This window comes from Crinia signifera, chromosome 1, assembly GCF_055691185.1.
Source record: "Crinia signifera chromosome 1, ASM5569118v1, whole genome shotgun sequence".
Classification (NCBI taxonomy): Eukaryota; Metazoa; Chordata; class Amphibia; order Anura; family Myobatrachidae; genus Crinia; species Crinia signifera.
The window spans coordinates 145,841,703-145,858,899 of record NC_139217.1 but is presented as its reverse complement, the minus strand read 5'-3'; the positions used below and the strand labels follow the sequence as shown (position 1 = coordinate 145,858,899).

The following is a 17,197-nucleotide window of genomic DNA, read 5'->3' as shown; positions in this document are numbered from 1 at the left end:
GTAGTCATCGCTGATGTTAGAATCCCACCCAAAAAATGCATCTGCATTTTTTACAAACACACCAAGAAAACTATATGTTTCTGCCCCTAAATGCTGGCTTCCCATCAATCAAACTGCGACTGTTATGCATACGGATATTTGTTCGCAATATGTGTATGCGCATGCACAATACAAACACTGTACAGGTGTCGTCATTCATAATCAACTAAATTGCAAATGATCTAAAAAGCGATCCATGCTGAATTACACTCATTGTTGTAATTCTTCTTCAAAGCAGATTAGGGGTGAGATTTAGTGAAGTGCAATTTTTTTTAAATGTGAGATTTTGCTCAAAATCGCACTATATTGCATTTTTAGAAATCACATTTTTGCGGTGAATTCAATTTAATAAGATGAGAATAAGTGGAAAAAGTGCAATAATGTGTGATTTTTAGTCATGAAAATGTGCGATTTCTTAGTCATGAAAATGTGCGAATTTGATCAAACGTGCCATTTTGTGTTGAAAATATGGGATAAAAATGGCATGAAGTCCCCCCTTCTGAGCATAACCAGCCCCGGGCTCATTGAGCCAGAGCTGATTCCAAAATTACGGAGGGACAAAAAGTGTAGGGGTCCCCCATATTTCTGAAACCAGCCCCGGACTCTTGGACCGGTCCTGGTTCCAAAAATACGGGTGGGAAAAATCTGGGGGTCCTCCTTATTTTGAAACCAGCACCGGGCTCCAACAGCCCGCGATGTCATGCCACAGCTGGGGGACACTTTTTATATAAGGTCACCCGGCCGTACCATGAGCACTGTGGCTGGTCAGCCTTGGATGGGGTACCTCGGGGAGTGGTTACCCCCCAATAAAGGGGTCCCCCCAGGCTTCACCCATCCAGGGATGAAGCCCGGGGCTGTAACCGGGCATCCATGGGCTTTTGACGCTGGCCTGATAGGGTTAACTCATTCATACATAACATTGCTTTATACAGGTGAACTACAAGTGCCAGCGCAGGCCTCCCCGCATGCTGGGACTTGGCGAACCACAAGTCTCAGCATGTGGGGCATTAATAGGCCCGCTGGGACTTGTAGTCCACCTGTAAATAGAATGTTAAAATAATAATGTTAAAATAACAATAAACACACACAGAGAAAAGTACAAATTTATTACACACACACACACATCACTTTTACACCAATATACCTACAGAACCAGGGTCCAGCGCTGCCTCCCTCCTTCAAAGCCAGCTCACCCCGCACTGACAGCAGGATGAGCCGGCTTCCTCCGTCAATTCTGACAGCTTCTATAAGGCTGTCCCAGCACTATAGAGGCTGCTGGCATGGTTGTGGCATGACACAGCAGGCTGTTGGAGCCCGGTGCTGGTTTCGAAATACGAGGGACCCCCAAATTTTTTGTCCCCCATATTTTTGGAACCAGGACCGGTCCAAGAGTCCGGGGCTGGTTTCAGAAACACAATGGGACCCCTATACTTTTTGTCCCCTGTATTTTTGGAACCAGGTCCGGCTCAATGTGCGCGGGGCTGGTTATGATCAGGAGGGGGGACCCCACGCCATTTTTTTATTTTATTTTTACTTTTACACATATTTTAACAAAGAAGCATACACAGATCTCAATAATCTGTGCATGGTTCTGTCAAATTCGCCAGTCAGAACCTGGTCTATTTTTTTGGCGATTTCTAAATCTGCACACCATTAAATTGTCGATTTCTATATTTTTCAATGGGAAAACATCTGGATGCAAATTGAGAAATCGCGACTTCTGAATGTGCGAATTCATGGCAAAAAGTGTGATTTTTGCAGCAATTCGCATCCCATTAATTTGTTGATTTAAAGTGTGAATTCGGCTGTTTTTGCGGAAAAAAAATCGCCAAAATGAAAAAATCGCAGACTATTAAATGTCACCCCATATCTCAAAATAATTATTCCTTATTGCCACTGTAATTATAGTGTGTCTGCTTGCAGCGCTATTTCCGATGGGGGAAATAGCTGCAGGCGCCTATTCTCCATGGACTAACGTCTTTTTTTCAACCTTAATTACTATGTTACTATATTCATTTCTGTCTTTCCCAACAGCATTGAAGAGGCAGATCGACAGAACTGGCCTGACTTTAAAAGCTGTCACTGAGTCCCACCTGCTGATATGCAGGCGAGCAAAACGCAATGGGGCCAGGGTCACGGCTGTCTGGACATACCCCAAAGGCTGCAGGTAGCTCCATCCAAAGTCTGCAAATAGACACACTATAATCATAGTGAACTACTATTTATTTATTTATTTATTTATTTATTTATTTATTTATTTAGTTTCTTATACAGTATAGTGCAGCCGATAAGGAATAATCATTTTGAGGTCTATTCAAAAGGCGATTTCAAGACCCCAATATAGGTAATAACATAGACACAATTATTTCCTTTGAAAACATAAGTACAAAAGACTGAAATAACTAAAAAAAAAACTGGACAGAGAACAAAGAACAAAAACACAAGAACACAAAGCAGCCTTTCTGTTTATATATTTTAATTATAATTATGTCTTGACTTTTTTCACACTCTTATACACTGCCTGACCATCTACCTTTTGGACTACCCCATGCACAAATCTTTTGGAGCCAGGCGGGGGAAAATCCAGATTGCTCCCAGCCATTTTTCCTCCTTGCTGGCTCCAAATACCTGCAGGGGTAAGAACCTACCTCATTGTTTTTTTTTTTAACCTTTTACGTGTATAATACATTTTCATGTTTTTACCTTGGCATCTGATATATTGTCACACCTACCCACTACCACTTTTCCACTAAAAGGTCTGGGGAGACCTATCTGTGACAATTGGAAGGCTGCTGAAAGAGAGTGCGCAGGATACCATAACTCCAAAATTCGCTTCAAATATATTTTGTATTATGTTCAATAAGTTTTTCTGGTAATTCCTTCTGGTGTTGGTTCCTGGTCTGCTAGCGCTCAGTCTATTTAAATTCTATTGGGCTTTAACTCAATTATTCTCATCTTTTCATTACAAGCTGTGTGATGTTCTTCCTGATACCTGTCCATTGGTTGTAAGTGCTGGTTTATGTACAGATGGAGCCAGCCTCCCTCTTGCTGGCGAATCAACAGATTGTCTCCGCTGGCGATCCGCCAGTGGTGAGGCGCTCCATCTGACTGAGACGCGCGTGCACATCTCAGTTTCCGGGCGGCGGGGTGCCTGGAACCCTGTCCATCTCCACTTCAGGGTTAGGTGGGAGAGTAAGGAGGCGGTGGAGACCCCGGGTGACCGCCACCAAGCCAGCGGGGACCCGGGGGAAGCGTTGTCGGAAGGGGACGCGCGTGCATCTCGTGCACGCTCATCCCCTTTCGCAGATCAGATGGCAGCTGGCGGGGGATGGCGGCTGGTGATTCTTCTGCCATCCCCTGCAAGAGCGAGGCCCGCTCCATCTGTATTATTTGTGTTTTTGTATGCTTTATTGAATTTTGTTTATTGCTTTCATAGTTACGTGACTTGGTTGCACCTACTTCTGGTGTGGCATGATAAATATATATATATATATATAATTTGTGTATTCAGCAAAATGTAAACCAACGTTTTGGGCTGGAACCTTTGTTAAGGTAAGTAGGTGATTCACTTATGCTGCTTTCACATTGCAAACCTGCTTTCATCCCATTTTTGTAAACATTTCTTAAAACGGGTCTAAAGCCAGTCAAACCCCTTTCACATTGCATGTTGTAACTGGTATATTACCATTTCTATACCGTTTTTGTACCATTCACATTCAACTCATTTCACCCATAGAAAACAGTGGATGTCATTTTAAATGGAAATTTCTGGGATACATGGGGGGGGGGGGGGGGTGGAATTCAATTATGTCTGAATTTTTCAGATAGCTGAAAATTTACGGACATACCTAATTAATGCTGCTGATATTGCCTGGTTTTTACACCATTGCATCAGCAGAAAATAGTCAAAAACAGAAGCATTTTCAACTAAACAGGTAGATCTGTGAGTAATTTGCCAATCCATGTGTTTTCCGATCATACTGATTTTGCTGACAAATAATAGGCATGTGAATTAAATGTAAATTCGACCAGAAATGTCTCAGAGTTGCAAGTTACTACATTTACCTCATACAGTATTATTTAAATAAATGGTAAACTTCTGAGAAGTTCAGCTTAGTGTAGATTCTTGTACTACCTCTTAATTGATGACAGCGTTCAGAAATTAGTAAATTAGGGTAACAAAAATTGACTACTTTGGGCAAGCATGGATGTGTAATGGTTAGTATTACTACCTCACAGCACCAAGGTCATAGGTGCTGTGAGGTAGTAGGCAATAGCCCTAACTGTATAGAGTTTATATATTCTCTCCCCGAATGTAAGGGTTTCCACCAGGTACTCCGGCTTCCTTCATCCTGTGCAGGAGTATATATTGTAAGCCCCACAAGGGCAGGGACTGATGTAAGTGGCCAAATAGTCTCTGTAAAGAGCTGCAGAATATGTGTGTGATGTGCAAATTACTGGTTATATACTATATAATATACTTATACCTTGCTAAGGTCACAATAATCAATGCATAACCTACAAGAACCAATTGTTTCTCTAAATTTTAACAGGTGACATTGGGGCAGATGTATTAAGCCTTGGGTAATAAAGAGAGATAAACGTCCAGCCAATCAGCTCCTTACTGATTTTTTTCAAACACAGCCTGTAACATGGCAGTTAGAAGGTGATTGGCTGGACGTTTATCTCTCCTTATTACCCTTGCATTTATCTCTTGTTAAAGCTTAATACATCTGCCCCAATGACCCTAGAAAAGTCAGCAGAAATGGGTTCATGACCTTGGAAACTGATTCAGATAACGGCTAGATATGCACAATGTGTTTTTTTTCAGTTCAATGCACATAATGTGCATACATTAGGAAGTGTACTACACTGTACAAAGTCAGTGCAGATAAGAATATTATCATGACAAGGAAAGATAAAGGAATTTCAGTCACGTGCAGGTAAATTTTGATGAAGCCAAGCTAAAGGCCGCCATACACTATGCGATTTGGCCCTGATTTCACCCGATCCAGATGGATCGGGCAGTGAAATCGGACCAAATCGCAGGTTTTGACACCCGGTCCGACCCGATGCACGGTCACGTGCGCATCGGGTCAGAGTCGGGACGTCGGACCGGCTGCACATAAGATAAATCTTATGTGCAGCCGTGGGGACTCTGAGGACGCCGTTGAGGGAGGGGGGCGGGAGACGCCGGCGAGGGAGGGGGGTGGCAGGGGGAGCCAGAGCAGGGAGCTGTCATGCTCTGTCTGGTAGGGGGGGACACGCCGCTAGTAGTGCGGATGCTGCGGGGGACAAAGGCGGCAGTGACATAGAGCCGGGCGGGGGGAGCCGGAAGCTGTCAGCACTGAAAAAAAAAGCCCATACAATGAATGGGCAGCCTGTGATTGGCTGAGCGCTCTCTCATCCTGTCAGCAATTGGCTGATAGAGCGCTCAGCCAATCACAGGCTGCCCATTCATTGTATGGGCTTTTTTTTTCCCAGTACTGACAGCTCCCGGCTCCCCCCGCCTGGCTCTATGTTACTGCCGCCTGTGTCCCCCGCAGCGTCCGCACTACTAGCTGCGTGCGTCCGTCCCCCCAGCCGCCTTGCAGCATCCCCCGCCCGCCACCTCAATGTCCCCGGCCCCCCTGCTCGCTCCACATTGCAGCTCCCCGGGAGTTGCAAATGATACATCGCATGCAATGTATCATTTGCAAAACTTGGCACATCAAGTGCCAAATCGTGTGTCCCCCTCCCGGGGAGCTGCAGAGGGAAATCAGGTCCGACTTGTCCTTAGGACAAGTCGGACTAATGTATGGGGGCCTTAAGTCAAGAGGACCCATGAGAGATGTGGTGATTACATCAAATGGACATATAGTGAATGTATTGCCCCAGATACAATATAAAACCATGAAGTGTTTTTAATGATATACTGTATTGAAGAACTGCTAATAAACACATATGTCCTATTAGGATTTGTATGTATGTGAACAAACCTATGACCTTTACTGTAGATTCAACAAAAACTAAAATTTTGTTATTTTTAAAATTGACACAAAAAGTAATAAAGGAACCTTACTTAGTATGATGAAATCATGACAACATTTCATAAAACCCATTGAATCTCCTTTTATATTTATTTGGCAATTTCAAGATCTAAATATATATGAAAGATTATCAGACGTCTACCATGTTATAAAATCAAGTTCTGTTTTTATGTCATTTTGACAATTATCAAAACAAAAATATAAAACAATTATTCATTTTAATGTACTGTATGCAATGATTTGTTTATTGATTGATTTATTGAGTTGTTTAGATCAATGCTAAATGTATATAAGAAATTCAGTCCAAAAAATTGCAAAATGTGCATAAAACTATGCATTTCTCAAATAAAAAAGCATATAGAGTATATATTCATTTAAAGGTAAGCAAAGCAATAATTAATTTCCTGTAGAAAATAATTCTGTTTGTGCTATGTTTGAGCCACTAGAGCTTCTGTCCATCTAAAGCAAAGCTCCAATTTCATGACATTCACACATACAGTATCACCATATTTAAGATAAGTCTCCAGCAGGCATTGGACTATTTAAATAAAAATGATAAATGAAATTAAAAGTGCTGGGGGAACAATGTAATCTATTTTCAAGGACTCCACATGGAGCTTCAAAATAGGTCACATTAAAGTGAATTGCACCTTTAATAGCAGTATGCATATTTTTGTATTCAGAATTCAGCTGAAATCCATAATTGTTAAGTCTCCTAGCAAGTTGAAAAGCATACTGACTCACTGATCTTTTGAAGTCAATAAATTCTGATGTGGAGAATACTGCAAGTCATTCAACATGCTGTTTATTGAGTTTTAAGCCTGTATAAAAATACTCTAAAAACCCAAATGTCCCTGAGGGGTTTTATAGTCAGATTTTCTAGTCTACTTCACAGTTTGACTTTTTTTGTAACATAAGAATTTTTAACAAAGTTAAATTAACATTTGTTTAAGAATTATTATTGTTTTAATTTATATCATGAATATTGTGTTTTGAGATATCAGCTATTAATGTATGATGTTAGCCAGAGTTTACAAAATGAATGAATAAATTAATTTAAAAGTTAAAAACAATACTTATCTTCTATAACGCTTGTAATATGTACATCAGACAGGTGCAATTGACTGAAATGCTCATACAATATGTGATATTACACTAATGAGCAGACCTAAAAGGACCTATTTAAATACTATTGTTAAAATGCGATAAAAACTATTATATGCTGTTTGACATTTTTAGTAGAAAAATGATTTTATTTTGAAAGGTGTTTAAAAATACTGAATTAGAAACATAATTGTCTTAGCACTATACCTCTTTATTAAAAAAAAATAGATATAAACCATGATGGTAAAATTTTTTTGCTCAAAATAAGTATTTGACATTAAAGTACAGGTACAACACTGATTGTCCAGCACCTGACGGTCCAGAACCTCTTTTATTACTGGCACATCAGGTGCTGGGGGTTAGAGTTCTGTGAGATGTGTGCTGAAAAGGCCAGTGAGAGGGTCTAGTTAGGCAGCGGGGAGTGGGTTGTAGCTTAGCGGCACTGCAGGGTGAAGAGCTTCAGGGAAAAAACATGTGGCTGTGTGTGTATGCTTGTTTGGGGGGCAGGTTATGCTGTGCAGGGAAAGCCACTGATTATCAAGCAAAAAGGATTATCCGGCAAAGTGATGGAGCCAAGGGTGCTGGATTATTGGTGGTATATGTATATATATATATATATATATATGTATATATCTCATACAGAATAATGCAGCACTCCAGACTTCTTTTCCAAGTTTAAAACATAACTTTTAATGGCAACATTTCAATGCCCATGAGGCATTGTCATCAGGCTTAAAATCAGTGCACAAACAGACACAAAATATATACTTACAAGCCATCACATACTGATGAACGTCTGCGCGCCATCACGGGCAGGGAGGTCAGCCAAAGATGACGTCATTGCGCATCACACGCTGGCAAGATGCCCGGCGGACGCATCCCAATGACGTCATCCAACACAGTACCCCCAGGACAAGGGACGAGTGCCAGGGACGCTGATCATCATGGCAACAGTAAAACAATAACACATATAAACACTGCATAACCACCTTCACTAGTGAAATTGCGCTGAAAGAGCTTGCTATAATATTAACAATGAGAAGTTTTTGGCAAAATGCATAGATACCCAATGTCTTGCTATATGCCTATATCAGTAACATTAAGTAACAACAAAGATCAGCTTTTGCTTACTAAAGTTAAGGCGGAAAGAACGTCCCGTGAGACGTTGCTGGCACCTAAAGAGGTTATTCCTAAAATTGATCCCATGATTCCATTTGTTCAACAATACAACATTAACAGTGAAGCTATAAAACAGCAATCTAAGCCCCTTTTGCCGATTGTCCAATCGGCTATATATATATATATATATATATATATATAAACCAGGAAGGGCCGTCACTCTGGACTAAAGTGAGCTGGAATGGATAGCTTGCCCCGGTGCCAGCTTACAGAAGGCAGCAACAGTGCACTGCCCACAAAATATAGTAGAACAATGAATGGGCACTCAGGGACTCTCAGATGCTGGTGAACTCAAAGACCAAGTTTATTCCATAGGTCTTACAGGCGTCAACGTTTCGGGGGCCGGACCCCCGTCGTCAGGACAAAATGCAGACAAAGTGAAGTACTTCACTTTGTCTGCATTTTGTCCTGACGACGGGGGTCCGGCCCCTGAAACGTTGACGCCTGTAAGACTTATGGAATAAACTTGGTCTTTGAGTTCACCAGCATCTGAGAGTCCCTGAGTGCACTTTGTCTGCATTTTGTCCTGACGACGGGGGTCCGGCCCCCGAAACGTTGACGCCTGTAAGACCTATGGAATAAACTTGGTCTTTGAGTTCACCAGCATCTGAGAGTCCCTGAGTGCCCATTCATTGTTCCTACAGTATATATATATATATATATATATATATATACTTGTGTGTTGGCCGGCACTCCCAGTGGTAGGTCCTAATAAATGCTGACCCAGTGCCTTCCAGTGTGGACCCTTGGGTCCCAATGCAGGGTTTGGAAATCAGAAGGCACTCTCAGATTTAGTAATTCGGTTGGCGCTGAAGTATGACGTCACTGGTTAGGACGTGCACAGTTAGGATGTACATGCCAGTGATGTCATACTTCAGCACCAACCGTCCAGGCGTGCGGTCCCGCTTCCGGAGGACGCTGATCCACACATGGGGGATATAAGGTAAGACTTGAACTATGTTATGCTTGATGCCATGACCTGACGAAATTGCTTAGTAAAAAGCAATGAAACGTTGTCCTTATAGGATGGCCTGAGAGATTTATTTAGTCAAGTCGCCTGGAGTGCTGTTTTCTCTCCCCCCCTGCTGTCTATATATATATATATATATATATATATATATATATATATATTTATATTTATATATGCTGTATACAGGTTGAGTATCCCTTATCCAAAACCAAAATGCTCGGGACCAGAAGAATTTTGGATAACGGATTATTCTGTGTTTCAGAATATTTTTCTATTTCTGTGATGTATCTTGAGATATCTTGCATTTATGTTGTACAAACACATCAAACACATGACATATGCCTGCACAAATATATTTTAGTTGTGCATAAAACAAGGTTTCAAAAACATGATATCTCAGATGTTGTCTTTGAATGCCATGTGATCATTTTCTTGCGCATATTTAGTGCCAGTTACATAACATATCCTTAGTAGTACTGTTACAGATGTCTGCAGTAGTACTTTTAACAACTGGAATGTATGGTTTTCGGATTAATCTGGATAACGGTTATTTGGATAAGGGATACTCAACCTGTATATAGATAGATAGATAGATAGATAGATAGATAGATAGAGGTGGCATATGTATTTAGGGTGCATGAGATGCAGCTGCTATGGGTCCCAGCAGCTCGGGGGGCACTGAAGGCAGTCCCACTGTACTCTTTTATATTATCAGATTTATATTTTCTTTTTTTTCAGTGCCTAGATCTATCTAGCTATCTAGCTATCTAGCTATCTAGCTATGCTATCTAAGGTACCCAAGTTGCTTGGATTTGGTTGTGCAATTAGCATAACTTGAACTTTATCCTTCTTTTGTTTTAAGCTTATCTTCTTGCTATGCCCATGATCTGACTGGCTCACACCTGTCTGTGGTGGGCTCCCGGTTTATTTCTTAAACCCCATGTCCTCTACCCCTTTTATGTTATGCAACTCTGCCATATTTTGCATTACCCATAAAACATATATGATAACCTCAAAAAAAATAGGGTAGAGGCTTTTACCAGACAAACGTATGTCTAGGGCTCATCTGATGTTATCTTATCTGGCAGACTCGAATCTCCAGAAGACTCAGTCACCTGAGCTTAATAGGCATTAATAGATATGCTGTAAAGCAAATCTCCTGCATCTGCAAAATGTTTCAGATTACACACATTGAGAAAGCATCCATTTGCGAAACGGCCATCTGTGAAAGCAGCTACCACCACCATGCACGGCGGATCATGCAGTGATGGCAGGACACTCACAGGGACATAGTCCATTGAGGATAAGGTATCCTCCTTATCTGGCCTCCTTTTCCCCTCTTCCCTTTTTCAAGGCACAAGGTACAGTTACTGAAGCACAAGCAACATGTATTCCTTTTACTCCTGCTGTCTGTTCTCAACAGTCTGTCCCCAGGTACAGTACCACTCACCATTCCACCTATACAATTTTTTGTACATGGAAGGCAGCAGCATACTGAACCTAACTAGAGGGCTTTTCTCTATCCCTCATCCTGAACACCTGAAAAGGTGTTTGAAAAAAAGAAAGTTTTTGGGGTGTACTGTATTACACTATTATCTCTTCCATATCTCTTCGATATGTTTTGACATATGGTGCCCTGCCAAAGGCAAATATGAGATAAAAAAGGGAAGTATTGTTTTTTAACTAATGCTTGATCCTTTTTGTGTAGTGGCTGAACCCTTTTTGTGTTGCCCCGGGGAAGGGGGGGTCGGGATTGGAGGTCTAATGCAGCCCATACACGGTCCGTTTAACGGATCCGTTTGGGACTTAATTAGCACACATCGGACCGGATCGGATCCCTAGTGCATGCAGTGTGCATGCACTGCGATCGGATCCGATGTGTACCTAGTACAAAAAGTATGTGCAGCATATACTTTTTGTACCGTACTATGTGATGCGCGGGAGCGCGCATCGCATAGTACAGAACAGAGCCATACACAACGGACCGTGTATGGGCTCCTTAAGTCTGAACCCAATAAATGTCCTCTACCCCCTCTATGTTATGCAACTTTGCCATATCTTACTTCCCTAACCCAATTTATGTAGTGGGTGGACCACTTTTTGGTGCCCCGTGAACCCCACAGGGGTGTTAGAGGTGGTTTATCCACATAGTGTTTTTCTCCAGACTGTACGTCATATGTGTATCAAGTTTGGTGTAAATTGCTCCAGGCATTCCAGAGTTAGGCTGGAACACACACACGCACACACACACACACACACAGATACACACATACAATTATATAGATTATACACTACAGTATATAGATTATAGTAGGAATAAGTAGAAGGTTAAATATGAAATATAACTTTAATACGTGTCTTTTTGTAACTTCTATTCTTTGAATCAATAATTAAATATGGAAATACATCTACCATAAGGTAATAGCTTAGAAAAAGAGAGCTGGAAGTAATATAGACATTATGAAGTTCCTCTGAAAGCAATTACACCAGTAAGTCTCTACATTACAAGCAGCATTTTAAACAAGATTATGTAATTAGAAATGTAACATGTAGCCAGTTCCATACTCATTCTGCCTGGCTGTAAGACATTAGAAGCTTTCAGTGAATCTTTTATCCTAGATAGTTTTGCCTTCCTAAGCATAGGAATAAACTGTACCATTATACCAAAAGAAACTTGTATGTTTTTTAATGCAATACCACAATAGGTGTAATTACATGTTATTAGAGTTTTTTTTAAAGAGGGTTTAAAAAGGGGGCCCATGTGCAGAGGGGTGGCCCCCTCCTCTTCACAGTGCAGTAGACTCTGGCATTGTGCAGTGCCATTTTAACAGCATTGTAGGCCCTGAGCAAAACCATACATTTGGGGCCCCTTCACATCTGTTCTCTGGGAAAAATATCATAATGGGGCAGATGTATTAAGCCTTAACAAGAGATAAATGCAAGGGTGATAAAGAGAGATAAACGTCCAGCCAATCACCTGCTAACTGCCATGTTACAGACTGTGTTTGAAAAAAGTCAGTAAGGAGCTTATTGGCTGGACATTTATCTCTCATTATAACACTTGAATTTATCTCTTGGTAAGGCTTAATACTGTACATCTGCCCCAATGTGCCCAATGTGCCCTGAATAGCCGTCAGTACTCTGATTGGTGGATAGCTCCAGACATCCATCAATCCGCATGCTGAAATCCATTCACTATTCACTGTCTTGCTGCAACCTGGGAAGCAGAAAGAGATTGCTGCCTGGTCACCTTGTTGATATTGTGATTCACAATCAGAAATACCAGACAGCATTCTCTGCTGCCTCCCAAGTTCCAAGGCCCTTAGAATTGGAACCCTTGGGTAGCTGCCTATTAAGCACATACATTAAGATTGCCCTGGCCTTGTGCAAGTCTCTGGAAACATGGTGGCCACCATGTTCCAGAGAGAAAGGGGGTTATTCTGGTTGATTTGCTTGGATGCAAATTCGCACCCTTGGGCCTGCGAATGGATGTTTAACATAAACATCCATTCGCAGCCTTTGGGTGAACAACCAAATAATTTGATGGGCGCAGGTCATCGGTTGATGTGGAATGTGCACGCATATCTAAGTGTCTCTCAGGTTGCTTAGATTTGCGTGCCCCCCGGGAAGAAGTGGGTTGGCAGCTGACATCCGGTCAGCTACTCGCCCCCAACACCGACGTCACCGCCTGATACCATGGGAACGGCCAGTGTTTACATGGAAACCCCCATGAAACACTGGGCGTTCCGATGGGCGTGACTATCCAATGTCGTCCCATGCACCCCGGCCGCAGCATTGGGTGTGTGCACCCAGCAATGGCCACATGCAAATGACGTATGCACACGCACAGAAATGCAGCTGCGCATGCGCATATGCCAAACATCGGTTCCTGTGTGAACGAATGCTAGCTGCAAATGGACCAAAATAAGGTCCAAACTCCTTATTGCGCATATGCAGTGGCCATTTTGACAATTATTTTTTACCGCTATTGTTGATGACAGGTGAAGTTATCTTAGGTCTTTTACCCTGCCATAAGAATTGGGGCATTTTACAGGATAAAGTAATTCTTCCTAAGTCTTCTCTAAACAACTCCTAAACTAAAGGGAATTAGAGATATTGAGGTGGGGAAAAATATCTACCATCTATTCTGCTGGAGAGCTGAGGAGGCGGGCACGACTGTGTCTGACAGGCGCCGGCGGGCAGAAGGCACAGGGAGCCATGAGTGAAATCAGAACTGTGTCAGTGCTTTGGTGTTGCAGCCTTGCCAGTGGGATTTAAAATGTATCATGTGGTTTTTAGCCCACATGGATGTAGTTTCTTGTACGAGTACCATACTCAGATATTAATTGTCGTTTTTAAGGTGTTCTATAAATATAAAAATATATATAATGCACTATTGGGCGCTCCTTTGTCCATTCTTTTTTTCCAGATCTCATCCAGTGCCGTGTATAGGGCACTTTACTTGGGGAGCGGTCCATATTAAAAGGGCAAGTGCACAGACTGGATAACCAGCAATTAGCCTTCAGAAGGGCTAATGAATGTGCAGGTGTCAGCGCACCTATACCCGATAATTGTCTACTGTGTTCGTTTTTACCCATTAGTATAGGAGCAGCAGTTAAAATTTGCATCGCATCTCATAATCATAATTGTATCTTACTGTGTTCATTGTGCTTTGTACTGTATGGCATTGTATTGAGGCATGTTTGTATTTATCTGCCAGTATAAGAACAGCAGCTAAAATAGTTTATTGTGCTTTGCACTGTGGGGCATTGTGCAGCGACAAGGAGGAACACTATTAAGTGTCTGATCCAATCTAGAATTGAAAATGTTTAGAAATAATGGGTGAGATTTAATAGGATGAGAGTTTCAGAAAGTGAGAGATTTGGTGAGAAATCTCCAGTTTTTTAAAGCGGCAATCATTTACACTGCAAAATCAAACTGGTTTTGCAGTGTTAATGATTGCCCCTTTAAAAAAAACTGGAGATTTCTCACCAAATCTCTCACTTTCTGAAACTCTCATCCTATTAAATCTCACCCAATGAGTTTTGTTCAAAGAGGAGGGATGATTGTGCTAGGATCTTTAATGATAATGCAGTGACCAGCCAACCCCTGATAGAGGATACAACAGGTGTCTCTAGTGATCAAATAAACGTTCAATTGGAACACATGCTGATAATAGAGACCAGAGGTGGCCATACATCTACAGATCGATTGTCAGATTGGGCTGGTTGGAACAAAAATCTGGTAACGGATGAGTGAGAATTTTTGGCAGTTTTCCAGTATTTCAAATTAAATGGTCAACTGTTATTTACTCTCATCCATTACCAGGTTTTTGTTCCAACCATCCCAATCTGACAATCGATCTGTAGATGTATGGCAACCTTAAGACTTGGTGGAATATCATGGGACTAGAAAACTATATAAAATGCGGGGACTAACACTAAGAAAAAACACCACCAATGGCCATGATAATTCCCAATTCTTAAAAGAATGGGATAAAATATTGGATGGTGCAGCATTAGATCTAATAAAGATTCAAGTGCTGGAAAAAAAGAAAACACTTACACTAAAGAGGTAGAACAGAATTTAGAGAAACTGAATGCAGAAACCAGGGATCTGACAGAGACAGAGCTTTTCAAAACAAAACAAACAGAGATAGAAAAAAAGGTAACTAGAATTGAAGAAAAAATTATAGAGAATAAGAAAAAAAAGTTCCAGAGAGATAAGGAGGACATCAAAAGGGTCAGGTACGCACTTGGCATATAGGCCCTTATTCTGATCTAAGCGGTAACGGCCGCACCAAGCAGAATAAGGGCCATAGAGAGAAAAAATCTGAGACAAGATTCACACCAATATAAACACACAGGGGAACTATCTAGAAAGAACATACATTAGGCTCAAAGGAGAAGACAAAGTACTAATGGTAGAAATACAGGTGGACATACACCAGCTAGAACAAGAAACAGAGATTAGAGTAGAGAATAGCAGCGTCCGAAAAAATCATTCAACCAATATGCAAATCAACAACCAAGTAGATATTTTGAGGCACCCAATAGATATCTGACGAAGTCCTTGTGACGAAATGAGTAGGGGCGTGGCTCAGTGTCGACCAGACCAGCGAGAGTCCGGAGGAGTGTAACCTCTCCCTGCATCAGACGCCGGGCGTCAGAGTGTTCATGCTTTTAAAGTGCGGCATCTGGAGCCGCCAACTTTGGTAACGTTATTCATTCTTATCCATGTATCCGACTGAATAAAATTTGAACTTTTAAAGATATCTGCACTATAAAGCGCCCGTTTTGTCTATTCTTATATATATATATATATATATATATATATATATATATATATATATATATATATATATATATATATATATATATATATATATATAGCAGTTACCAACACACCTGTCACTAATCATCTACGGAAATGGTTAACGTAAGCTATGCAATATAGGTTAAAATAGGGTGCATGAGAGAATGTGACCACAATAAGACTAATTAAACAATTAATCTAATAAACAATATACACTAAACAATGTGGTCACATGCCATAGGGCACCCCAAGACTAGGAAAGGGTGAGTGCCGATGTTTAGATGTGTGTGTGTATATATATATATATATATATAGAAAGTAGTTTCTCTAAGGTAGAGACACAGGCACTCGCCACTTTATCCAAAAATAACTCCGATTTTTGGTAAAAAATAGATAGAGTTTATTTCTCAAATGAGCCAGTGGGTCAAAGAGGTTAGACACATCACCAAGCTCCGACGTTTCGGTCCGTAAATAATGGACCTTGTAATCGTCCATTATTGACGGACCGAAACGTCGGAGCTTGGTGATGTGTCTAACCTCTTTGACCTACTGGCTCATTTGAGAAATAAACTCTATCTATTTTTTACCAAAAATCTGAGTTATTTTTGGATAAAGTGGCGAGTGCCTGTGTCTCTACCTTAGAGAAACTACTTTCTGTTATTTGGAGTTCGGAGTACACTCTGCACCCCTTCACAGGACACCCCACCGCTGATATATTTCGTCCACAGTGAGAGTGCGGTCTACAACCTAACATTATATATATATATATAGTGCTTTGGATTGGTGTGGCACTCCAATGGTGAATCAGGGAACCAAGTACAAATAGCCGGTGCCCTCCAGATAATCAAACGGTGAAGCTTGCAATATAGCGTGGTGTCGGCGGCACTCGAATAAATGACACAAACTGCCAGGGGTATCCCTCTGTCTTCTGCACCTTGATAAAGGGCCCGCAAGGGCTTGAAACGTTGGGATACCCCTGGCAGTTTGTGTCATTTATTTGAGTGCCGCCGACACCACGCTATATATATATATATATATATAGCAAGGTGTGTGTTGACCTGGCACTCCCCCAGCTGGTCAGGGACCCAGGTGCCTTCTGGAACAGTTGTGCAGGAGTAGGCAAAGAAGCAGACAGCGGCACTCTGGGAATTTTCAAAAACGTATATTAGTGCAAAAATAGCATACCAACGTTTCGGGGCATAAGGTACCCCTTTGTCAAGGTGAACAGTGCAGTAACAAAAACAAAGTGCAGTGTGCTTACCTAAATACAAAGTGTAACTGAAGAGGACGAAAAATCAAATTTACAATTACAATTAAAAATACCTGCCAGTATTATCATTGTACAAAGGTAAAGGAAGAGTTTAATTTAAGAAAAATCTTATGCCTTAGCAGTGAGACACACAATTCTGCCATCCTGTAAGCCACATCCAAACTGGTCCCTCTACATGAGGAACACTCAGCTCTGGCATGAAAACCCCTGACTATTACCTCCACTAATGATGGCAATAGCTGCACCATTATTGGTGTAAATGTACATTGTATAATATTTTTCCTCATTGTG

The 17,197-nt window shown here is 41.3% G+C and overlaps 1 long non-coding RNA gene across 1 annotated transcript in view; it reads right to left on the bottom strand.

The window, feature by feature from the left end:
* Nucleotides 1–16,928, bottom strand: part of LOC146026627 (uncharacterized) — a 70,429-nt gene extending 53,501 nt beyond the window's left edge. Inside the window, exon 1 of the long non-coding RNA XR_014454506.1 lies at nt 16,898–16,928. This is a non-coding gene — a long non-coding RNA (uncharacterized LOC146026627). The remainder of the gene's footprint in view (nt 1–16,897) is intronic.
* Between the last annotated feature and the right edge of the window lie 269 nt (nt 16,929–17,197).